Below are 12,444 nucleotides of genomic sequence, written 5' to 3' on the forward strand. Positions count from 1 at the left end.
ACCCATTGTTGGAAAAGAGTGAGGAAGGCACCAACCACATAGGTGGATTAAGTTAGTTTTTTAATAATGCTTTACGTATTAGTTAAATCTTAAATTTTGTAAGAAGTAGTGAAATTTATATCCTGAATAATCACTATTTTGAATAAAACAAAAGTCAGAAAGCAGAAAATAACTGAAACTGATAAGTTTTAACAAAAACGTCTATGTCTCCCCGAGCAGACGGAAATAACTTTGAAATATCAAATAAAATAATTTAATAAAATAACATATTTTGATATTTGAAAATACTAGGCCAATAACATTTTATGTTATTTATAACAGGATTTGTTATTCGTTGTTATGATTTTTTTTGTTATTGCATTGTTAATGTAATAACAGACTAATAACATTTTTTGTTATTTTTCGAACAAATCTTTGTTATTATTTTTTGTTATTTTAACAACTAATCCGATCATCCCAATAACAGTTGGAGGTATTCTTCCATAACAAAAAATGTTATTCCAAAGTTGTTTTGGCTTTCAACCAATATCAGACCAATGACAAATTTTGTTCTGATAACATAAACTGTTATTAAACTCTTATGCAAAAATTTGATTTTTCGAGAAGATTCCATAACGTTTTTTGTTATTTTAACAGTATATGTTATTGAAATGGCATAAATTTTGTTATTACCGTCTGCCCGGGTCACTAACGGACCATTTAACTGAAACATCATAAAAAGACTTTTTTGCTTTCAAATATAATTTATCATATTCAATGAGTTTTAGAATCTTTCTCCAGAGTGGTTAAATGCCGTCCAAATTTTTTCTCGAAACATATTTTTTTAATTGCAAAGATTGGCCAAAATAAATTGAGCAAAATTATTTTTTTAATTTGACATTTTGTACACAAAATATTTGAAAAAAAAATATTTGAAAGACTTCACTGCCCATGATCGCATAAATGTCCCATATGCAAAAAACAGCAAGCTGAGAAAAACGCAAGGCAAGTTTGTCCCACACATAAGGCTACGTGTTAAGTTTTCACGTAAAAACTGGATTCCCTCCCGATTTCTAGAACAAAGAGCTGGATGTTATAGGATTTTTAAAAAGAGCACATGATTTTGAACCAAACTGCATCAATAACTCAAAAGTGATAAAAATGCATATGGGACATTTATGCGATCATGGGCAGTACACAGACAAGACAGAAATTATCTTTAGCCATTTAAAAATGCAAAACTTTTTTTTTTAATTTCAAAAAAAAATTAAAGGATTAATTTTATTAGCATTGAAAATCGAACAGATAGATACAGGAATCTTCAGTTGAAATAGAGCAAATTAGCTGAAACTGCGAAAAACTGTTTGTTTACAAAAAAATAATATTTAGGATTTGTATTTCAGCAACGTCAAATTATTAAAATTATTAAAATTGTATGAAAATTTTAATTTTCCGTCAATATTTTTTCTGTTGCACATTTTTTTTAATGAATTATTTTCCATTTCAATTGAATTCTGCTGTTATGTTGTATGTTGTATGTTACATGTCATTTTTTTCCAAAAAGTTCTTTTATAAACTAATAACTTTGCCAAGTACTCGAAATTGACCAGAAAATTATATCTTGAAATTTTTGGAAGAACATTATTTTTTTCATTTAAAAGTTGAAATTCCTTAAGTAATTCATAATGTTTGGGATAAATATACCATTGATTTGACATTAAATTTGATACGATTCTTATCTCATGAAATTGTAGTGAGAAGACGACGAATTAACATTAAACCCAAATTAAAGTTTTTAAACCCCCAAAATTGTTCCAAGGCAGTTTACTCTTTGGAGAATAGTCAGCAGTATCGCTTTTCCACCTTTTTTTCTCTCACTGATCAGTTCTGTTTCCTCCCATTATTAATTTATTGCTATCAGTTTTGATTCATTTTTTCCCCTCATCGATCCCTCTTTTGTTCTAGCCTTTTCAACCCCCCTTAAATTTTTCGCATCCTTCAAAGAGTTCCACTTTTTTTTCGATCTCGCTTTCCTTCTGGTAATGTTAGCAATAATCGACTTCATCAGCGCAGTCAATGGGCCGGGAAATTGAGGCAAACAGTGACGTGTAAATAGCTCTAAACTTTATCGATTTGATTTGATTTTTTGGTTTCTCGAAGATTTTTTTTTTTTTGTTATCCTGAAGGCAAATTGACGATTAAAGGAAAAGATTCAAAAAACAACTTTAAAGCAGAATGAAGATCGAAAAGTTCGAACGAAATGTAATGTGCTAAAAATAACAAAGCTTACTGATAACGTCTGTGTTGTTATAACAGGGAACCTCAAATCAAGCAAATCATTTTCAAAGAATCTCTTAATGAAAAACACAATGCTATGAAAATAACATCAAAACCAGCTATCATTTATGTCCACACAAACTAAATAGGAAGGCTAAAAACTGTTACGATAGTGAAAAATCTAACTCGCTGAAGAAAAAAGTCATAATTCAATGCCGTCAAATCGAAAAACAAACCGGAAAGTAGATAACACAAATAATGACAAATGGACCGGACGATAGTGGGGTGAGAAATGCGTTGATTTAGATTTATGGATATGCTAAATGTGAGGCTGCTTAGAACAAGGATTTCGGAAGCTTGGCTGACTAATACCAAATGAATGGAGGGCACTTTTTTAAGGGAGAAACTGTTGAGTGAAATTAATGATGCACCAATATTGGAATTTGAAATGAGTAGTAGGACCTGAAACTATATTTTTATCGTAAATTCTGAAATCAGGATTTTGATTTTAAATAAAAAGAACTAAATAGTAGCTCATGCAACTAGTTGAAAAATAAGATTATTCATCACGAGTCTTTCATTTACCCAACTAAGTTTATCGAGTTCGATAAATACGACGAGTGCTTAGAAAATCAAAATTTGTAACGAGTTGAATACGGCATTTTTCACAATTCCGAAAAACATTCTTTGAATTGAATTTGTTTCATCACTTGCATGATTTTTGACGGCAAGATTAGTGTCAAACTCCAAAACAGATTCCAAAAAGTGAACTTTTTAGCACTCAGATTATTGAGAAAAGTTCGTTTAAGAATTGTTATTCTAAGCTACGATGGCAAAAAAGTACGTTGTATTTCAATGGAAATGCAAATAAAAAAAAAAAATGTTCAAGCAACATTAAAATTAAAATGAAGTATAAATAATCGACCTTTTGTTCAAAACAATCTGTATTGTAGTAATTCACTGTGAACAGCATTTTTTTTTTACTTTTTTATGGCGCTTTAACACTATTTTAGTAAAGTGGAAACATCAGAATCAGTAACCAAATTATGGAGAGAATAAAATTGTTAAAACAAAATACAATATAAATTAGTACAAAACCTGTTATTTCAAGAAGAAATCATAAGCTACAAATCAGTTTCAAGAATTTAAATGAAAAATAATTAAGAAGAAACCATCAACAGGTATGAAAAAACATAGCGAATTTGATAAAATATTTGGTGGCATTAACTAAGACTGGACAAATTATATTGTAAGTTTTTGCCCCTGGGCCCTGGTCAAGGTCGATGAGGGAAAAAACATATTTGAAAATTTCATGTCTAACTTTCTTAATTTTGAAGCAAAAATTATCACAAAATGCTTTCTACATTGTTACAGTCATACTTCAACCGAAAATTGCAAATTCACAGAAAAAAAAAGTTGAATTTTGGAATGTTGAAAATTTGGTAGGTTGAATATTACCTCTTTTTTTAAGTAATATTACATAAAAAATGTGTAAAAATGTGAACCTGATGAATATTCATCAAAAACTGATGAAAATTCATCATTTTCAGAGGTAAAATTAATCATTTTTTTTGCCACAAAATCTGTCACCATTTCCTGATGAATATTACCATCATTTTTTTTTCTGTGTTTTCAATGATTTTTTGTAAACATTTCTAAAGTTTTTTATGGTCCGATAAGCTATTTTCTTTCATATCATAACTCTAGATTTTTTACTCATTTTTTTGAAACAATTTTTGGTACTAAAATTTAAAATTTGCAAAAAATAAACGTTATAAAATGTATTTAAAATAGTAAAAACAACAAATTCAATACTTTTTTTTGGAGGGTGGTCCAGCCGCACATCGTTGATGTTGAAACCTCTAAACTAGGCCCTCGTTTTTGCTCTTTGCCGAGCCAGACAGGAATCGAACCCATCACCTTCCGCTTACCAGACGAAACCCGTTACCTTAATTCAATAGTTTATTACTTTATTTACAAATTTCCTTATTCTTGATTGTTAAACGGCATTTAAAAAAATATTTTATGTCGATTATTACTAGAAAACGATTTTTGCCAAGAAAAAAAACCTTTTTCTCACATTCATAACTCTTTGGAAGCTATTTCTCAAAGTCTCTAAAATCTTCTGAAGACAACAAATTGATCAGAAAAAAGCATTGTGAAAGAAAACATATTTAAATTATAAATACCTCAAATAATTATATGTTTTCATCCGTTTGTGTTTAATTGCACTTTTTTCGCAAAAGTTGATGGAAAAATCAAGCAACAAAGAAGTTATATAACATCAACCAATTTTAAACCTTCTAAAAAGCACTTTTTAATGAGTACTTCATTTTATGGAAACATTTGTAATGAAGTTAAAATTGCAAAATGACTAATTTTGCCATAGTAAGTAATAAACTTTTTCTTTAAAATAAATAATATGTAAATGAAAGACTTTTTTTAAATTTGAAGAGATTTATTCTGTACCCATTGTTAAAATATCATAAATTTGTGATAAATTAAAAAGCAAAAATATTGTCACTTATCGCATTCGCATGGAGATGGTGATCTTAGCGGGTTACAGGCTGGATTTCGTCATGCATGTGTGATGATTGTCCAGCTCAGGTCGCATAGAATTTGATCCCGAGCAGGGGCAAATAACACGGGAATACCAAATTTTGGTATTACTTGGGCAAATAACAGGGACCAAAATGTGCCCTTGGTTGCCCAGTAATAGATGGTAAAATACCATGAAATCATACCAAAATCTTGTATGTGGAAGGGCACAACAATACCAAACCATGTTATTCTAAAGGTAAAATAATACCACAAAATAAAATCATTTCAATACCAAGTTGAGGTCTTCTGGATTTTTGAACATTGCTTGAATACCAAAACTTGGTATTGCCATGGTTTTAATTTTAGGTATTCCCGCGCCCTTGGAAAATCAGATTTTGGTATTCCTGTGGTCTTCCACATACATGATTTTAGTATGATTTCATGGTATTTTACCATCTATTACTGGGCAACAAAGAGCACATTTTGGTCGCTGGTATTTGCCCAAGTAATACCAAAATTTGGTATTTTCATACCATTTTTAGTGCAACAGTTGCAGTTAGTGAAAAAACGGAAATGATCCATATGCAACAGCCAAATCTACTCACCTGATGATTCCATGTTGTTCTTAGTGATATTCTTCACCACACCGAATGCATTTGACATTGATGAACGGCCTGTGCTTGAAGTTCTTGAAGCTTCTAAAAATAACAAGATTAAAAAATAAGTATTATTAAAATGAAACTGGATTGAAATTCACCAAAATTCAATAATCTGTTGATTGACTCTTTTTTCAAAGTATTTGGTTATCCCGACTTAAAAAAAAATCCATTGTTTCAGAGAAAATTGATGAGACCTTTCAATACCAAAATGTGGCATCCTGACTTAGAAAATTTTCCACAATTTCAAGTCATTTCTGTAGGGGGTATATCAAAAATGTTTAAAATCAAGTTTGAAATTCCCGGTTTTCAATGAAAGCATTCGCTTTGAGACATCATTTTAGCGCAAAATTAATTATTTTGTCAAAATTGGTCAAAATTTTCCCATAGTTTCAGAGGAATTTGATAAAACACTTTAATACCAAAATAATACCAAAATGTGCCATCCTGACTTAGAAAATTTTCCACAATTTCAAGTCATTTCTTAAGGGGTATATCAAAAATGTTTAAAATCAAGTTTGAAATTTCCGGTTTTCAATGAAAGCATTCGCTTTGAGACATCATTTTAGCGCAAAATTAATTATTTTGTCAAAATTGGTCAAAATTTTCCCATAGTTTCAGAGGAATTTGATAAAACACTTTAATACCAAAATAATACCAAAATGTGCCATCCTGACTTAGAAAATTTTCCACAATTTCAAGTCATTTCTTAAGGGGTATATCAAAAATGTTTAAAATCAAGTTTGAAATTTCCGGTTTTCAATGAAAGCATTCGCTTTGAGACATCATTTTAGCGCAAAATTAATTATTTTGTCAAAATTGGTAAAAAATTTCCCATAGTTTCAGAGGAATTTGATAAAATACTATAATACCAAAAGAATACCAAAATGTGGTGTTCGACCATTGACAAATTCTGCAATTTTGCAATATCAAAACAATACCTTAAATTGGTATGATACCATATTTTGTTCTTGCATAATCCTTAAGACAAATTTTAAAGGGTCCAGGAAAACCAAAATTTGGTATTGATACCAGAGAAAGGTATTATTACGCATTTCCCTTGTTATTTACCCATGCTCGGGATTAAAGGGATTTAAAAAATAGATAAAAATATTGTCACTTATCAGACATTTATAAAGAACTTACTATAAATCATTCAAAATAAAAGATTCCAGAAAAAAAAATTTCCTCAATTCAATAAACCAAGCACGTCCCAAAACCTTATCAAACGCCAACTTTTGATTAAAAGATCTAAAAACTTTTCAAACATTAGAGCCGACTTTCGAATGTCCCCTCCATAAATTAGGTCAGCAGTCTCTTCGTGATATGATTTATCACAAAACTTGCACCCTCCCCGGACTCCCCACCCCCACTAGTCACAAAGCTTCTCCGGCAAAATGTCAAACGAATAAATCAGTGGCACGTGCCCCGTGTCACCTATTTTGAAAAGGGGGTGGTGGTCAACCCGGTGGGTGGTGTGTGAAATGCACTTTTTCGCATCGGAACGAATTTCGGAAAAGTGTGTTTTTGGAAGGGGTGGGAAATTTTCCCCAAACAAACAACAACAATATGTTTGCGTTGAATATTGAAATGAGCAGCAAAAAATAATAAGCAAGAAGGAAATGGCTTTGAAAAATGTGGCAAGTTTTTCCGTTGTGGGGGACGGCAGCCTTGGGAAGAAATTAATTTTCCTTTTTGGCTGTTTATTTGTTTTGTGTTGCTAATAGGAAAGGCAGCAAAAAACAGTGCTGCAAGCAACTTCCACGCAAGGAATTGTAAATGAGGTGAAAGTTTGGCAGTAATATACGTTCAAGATGGAAGTGCGATGTAGCATTTGCACATATGCTGGTGGGGAAAGGAAAGTCGAGAAGTTTCCTGAAATGAACAAAGTTTTTGCTATTTTGGCACCCAACTTATGAGCGAGTCTCGACATGATTTATGCTCGACGTATAGTGGCAGTTGTTGAACGGATGGAGGTCGTCATATTTCTTCATTTGAACTTATTTATTTTGCTGGGAAACGATTTGCTTGAAGTGACTTCCAATTTGTTACCATTCATCATTAAAGTAGGAAAAAATCAGTCATGAAAATCGTTATCTTTGCCTCCAGGATTCTTAAGTTATTAAGTAAAACGAAACTGTGATTATCGAACGTTAAAACATTTAAACTAAAACTTAACACAACTATGAAAGGAATAAAAATAAAAGCACAAGTTCCAATCGAAAATCCCACAGCAAACAGCAAAAGTCGACAGCAAAATATTCAAACTCAAACATAAAATCAGCAAATAATCGTACCGAACTACACGACAAGAGGTAAAATTGTCAAATAACACATATGCTCCATACTGTTAAAAGTACGGAATATTCCGCATAAGACAAAAAAGAAGCAAAAATACCGAAACAAGTATTCCACTCAAGCTAAGATGATAAGATATTGGTAAAACAAAACAAATAGCTAAATATAAACAAGCAAAAGTGAAAGGAAAAAGTCGAACATGTAAAGTAAATAGTTACACACGAACGAAGCATACCAAAGTGAGCGATATAAACAGAAAAGAAGGGATCTATAAAATAAAACCACAAACAAATAGTAGATATCATAACTAAACGAAGCAAATAGAAAATGAAGCCACCAAAATTGTAGAAGTGTTTCTCTTTCTCTATTTTTCTTAGTTGTTGTGTACAAAAAAAAACATGGGAAAACCACAATTCAACGATTTAATGACTTTTTGCGCTCTTTTGTTATTTTGAAGCAAGAATATATAAATAGATAAATATATTTCAATTTATGATAAACTAACAAAAACACTACACACAAAGGAACACAAGCAAAAGCATTATAGTTATTAAAAATTCTATCAATGACGGTGTAAGAAAACGATGAAAACACAAATATATTTATACAAAACATAAAAAAGGTAAACAATTATAAAGCTTCAAAAGAACAAACCAGATTATTTAAAACAACATTTGCTTCTTCAATCATATAGGGACACCCTTAACTGCAATATTAAATTCGACAAACGATAAAATGATCCAATTTCAAAATTGCATAAATCGCGTATAAACATAATAAGTGGTGTCCAAATTCGATAGCAAACACAAAAATTGGGGAAAAACGTAGCTGTAAATATTCGAAACACAACTCCCAGAAAAGGAAAATCAACCATAAGAGCAGTCTTGCTTGTGATTTTAAAAACAAGTTTGATAATAATTATTATTAAAAATGAAAGAAAAAGCCGACGAGGAAAAAATAAACCAATTTTAGAAAAATTGCTGAAAAATCCACCCTCAAAGCGTTTCCTTTCGAATCCCCTTAAAGTTGTTCACACCTGCAAGAATTAAGGAGAAGACCGGCACCCGGTGATAATTGCAAAAATGAAGGTGAGTAATCAAGACAAGTTATGTTTCCCGAAGCGCGCGAGTGCGCGGTTTCGCAAGAAAAACTTTGCTTGCGGCGGAAAGACTGTGTGGAAAGTTTTCTCGGGTGTACAATTTTTTTTCACTTTAATTTCTTATTTCACTTTGGCAGATGCAGTTGCAGCAGTCTGTGGGGGGAGGGAACGGAGGAACAAATTAAAAATTGTGTGGAGACAAACTTTAAGATGCTCGTTAAGAAAAAGGTGCATTCTGAGTAAAAAAAAAAGTGGAAGGAAAAGTTTATGGACGGATTAGAGTGGGCGAGGGCAGGTGGCAGATGAAACTGCAGAATGATTGACTTTGGTGATACTTTGTCTTGTCTTGGCGGGTTAGTTGGCAGGGTAAAGTTATTTGCAGGTAAGTTTGTAGATTACAAGGAAACTTTTTCAGTGTCTTCCATTTTAAGTTTTTGGTTGGACTTGTGCTGAGATTAATTACTAAACCGTAGCGAAGAAAAATTGTAAGTGCTCTGGTCAATTAAAATCCATTCTGTCTGTTTCTTACAAAAAAACCAATTCCATTCATGAAAAAACAAGTTACGATGAGTCCAGTTAACAAACATGATATAATTTTGAATTAATTCTTATTCGTGCTGAAAAGTTTTCTAAAAACTCACTTAGTTTGATGCAAGAAATAATTTTTAAAATACTAGCTTAATCCACCTACGTGATTGGTGCCTTCTTCACTCCACTCCTAGACAACACAAATGATCCAGAAATAATTTTCAATCATGCATAAACTAGGTAACATTAAAAATAAAGGTTGTTTATTGTTCACTTTCTTTCACATTTCTTTTTTTCTATTTTCCAGCTAATTTGAAGATTTTAAAGTCATCGATGATTTGTGAATTCTGATCATGAAATAAAAACAAGACACATATTTTTCATCAATTATCAAATCGCAGATCGAGTGACATTTTTGATTCTTTGTATCACTTATAATATAAAATAAACAATTTGTTGTATCAAATTGAGAAAAATATTTTTCTAAATAATCATTAGATTTGCAAAAGTCTTAAGTTTGTGAGCTTTTTGATAGGCTCAAAGTACCGATTTTGAGAAACCATGTTTCAATATCCGAAACATAATCGTATAATCGTATAATCGAATTATCGTCGATAATATTATCGTCTAACGATAACGATAATGGTTATTTCACTGTTTTAGAGTTTTTTTTAATGAAATGCTAAAATTTTCACAACATACCACAACATAAGTACTCAAATTTTCATGATTTGTTATATGGGTATCAAACGAAGCGAAATTTTACCTGCTTTTTCATTAAAAAATCTTAGTTTTCATTCAAAAATCTCTAAAACAGTGATGCATGCAACATTTCGAATCGTTTGATACACATATTGCGAATTATAAAAATTTGAGTAATTTCGAGAAAATACGGTATTTTTGTGAAAATTTGAGTATTTCTTTCAAAAAACTCCAAAACAGTGATAATGTATGCAAAATTTCGAATCGTTCGATACCCATTTTGCAAATTATAAAAAAATAGTATTTTCGAGAAAAAAAAGTATGTTTAAACGTATTTTAACGGTTAAAATACATGAAAAATTTCAAATCGTTTGATACCCATTTTGGGGATTATAAAAATTTGAGTAATTTCGAGAATTACGGTATTTTGTGAAAATTTTAGTTTTCATTTAAAAAACCTTAAAAAAGTTAAAATACATGCAAAAAATTTGAGTTATTTCTGGAAAATACGGTATTTTGTGAAAATTTGAGAATTTCACGACGATAACGATAGAACTATCGTTATCTTTATCGAACCTCGATAAATTTATCGTTAAAACCTTTTAAACAACATTGAATGTAGAAAAAAATGAATAAATTTCAGTTATCTGTTTCAGAAAACTGAAAGGCAGTTTCAAATTTCACTGACAATTTTTCAAGGAAAAGCTACTAAAATCGACTGTAAATTTCGTTTGTTTTTCGAATATTAACATTTATTTTGCATTTTCAATCAAATGAATAACTTTTTGGCAATTTTAAAATTTAGAAATTCAAGAGTTAAGATTGAATAAGACGCAAATCTATATGAAATTTAGGGCTATGAACTCATTTATATTCTTCAATATTTTCAATGTTGCTTTACTTTAATAAGGTATAATGCATCAATCAAGGTTTTGGGTGACTCACCACACATAACCTTCGGACGCCTAGAAATGAGCAGAAACTTGCAACAGAGACCACAAAAGACCCGGGGGTCGTTAAAGTGGATTGCTTTGCTTTTTGCCTTCCTCACCTTACTGAGGAAAGGCTATAAAATCACTCGGAAAATGAACTTTTTAATTAGACCTCCTAGACCTACCTTCATTTGTACATATCGACTCAGAATCACCAGCTGAGCAAATGTCTGTGTGTTTGGCTGTAGACATGTGTACCAAATCAATGTCACTGGAATATCTCGTCACAGGCTCAACCGATTTTGGCCGGAATGGTTTTAATCGATCCGTCTTAACGTCCCCTAAGTTGCTATTTAAATTCATGCAGTTTTATCATGTATTTAAAAAGTTATGTTAAAAAACTGTTTCATATTAAATTAAAATTATGGTAAAAAGGGTGGTTTTTTCATGAAACCCTCACATGTTATATATTTTTAGAAAGCATATGAGAAGACCTTTCTTGTGGATTAAGAATTTTCAAGATCTGACTTACCTATCTAAAATTACAAGCAGTTTAAAAAATGGTCTGAGTTCACATAACCTCAACAGGTCGGGTCTGATCGCCACGAAAAAGCCGTGTAGAGGGATGCCATTTTCCTCAAAGGCCGTGTCTGTATAATCTTGACAAAAAGTCTGTAGGTAGTCTGTTTTTTAACTCATCACTTATTTTTATTAGGACCTCTTAGGTGCTGCGAACGTTAGGGGAGATCCACAAAAATGTGGACATGAGAGGAAGGCACCAACCACCTAAAGGTGGATTAAGTAACGTTTTTTTTTTTTGCATCAATCCTGTCATTTTTTTCTATTTTTTTTTCTTGATGTTAGAATTTTTAAACCTTGATCTGGTCAAAAAATAACAAATGTGTGAAAGTCTTATTCTCGAAAGACAGTCTACTAGTTTTTTACAATTTGATAAAACATAATAATTTATAGAAATTTATGACATAAAACAGGGTGGCAATGATAGGATTAAGATTTTTGTTTTTTTTTTTCTAAAATGAAAATACGAATTCAATACAAACTGATCTTGGTTAAGATTTATTCTAAAGTACCTCAAGAAGAAATTTTTCATAAAATTTTGAAAAGTTTTGAAAGGTAACTATACACCCAAAATTCAGAGTCGAGAGAATCGTTCCCTCAAAATTTATTGAGGGCTCAGTGCCAAAATCGATAGAATAATGCTACCAACTCACACCATCATAACAAATGTGTTCATTCGTTAATTGAAACCGTTAATCTCCAACAAGTGTCATACATTGACATCTGACCACTCTTGAGTCACCAAGCTGTGGTGGCCGAGGCAGTTAAGTTATTGGGTTAGTCTGCCAAAGGTTTCGGGTTTGATTCCCGTAGTCGTCACTTTTGGTTCTTTGTTTGACTGATGAACTTTTTT

This window comes from Culex pipiens, unplaced genomic scaffold, assembly GCF_016801865.2.
Source record: "Culex pipiens pallens isolate TS unplaced genomic scaffold, TS_CPP_V2 Cpp_Un0005, whole genome shotgun sequence".
NCBI classification, from domain to species: domain Eukaryota; kingdom Metazoa; phylum Arthropoda; class Insecta; order Diptera; family Culicidae; genus Culex; species Culex pipiens.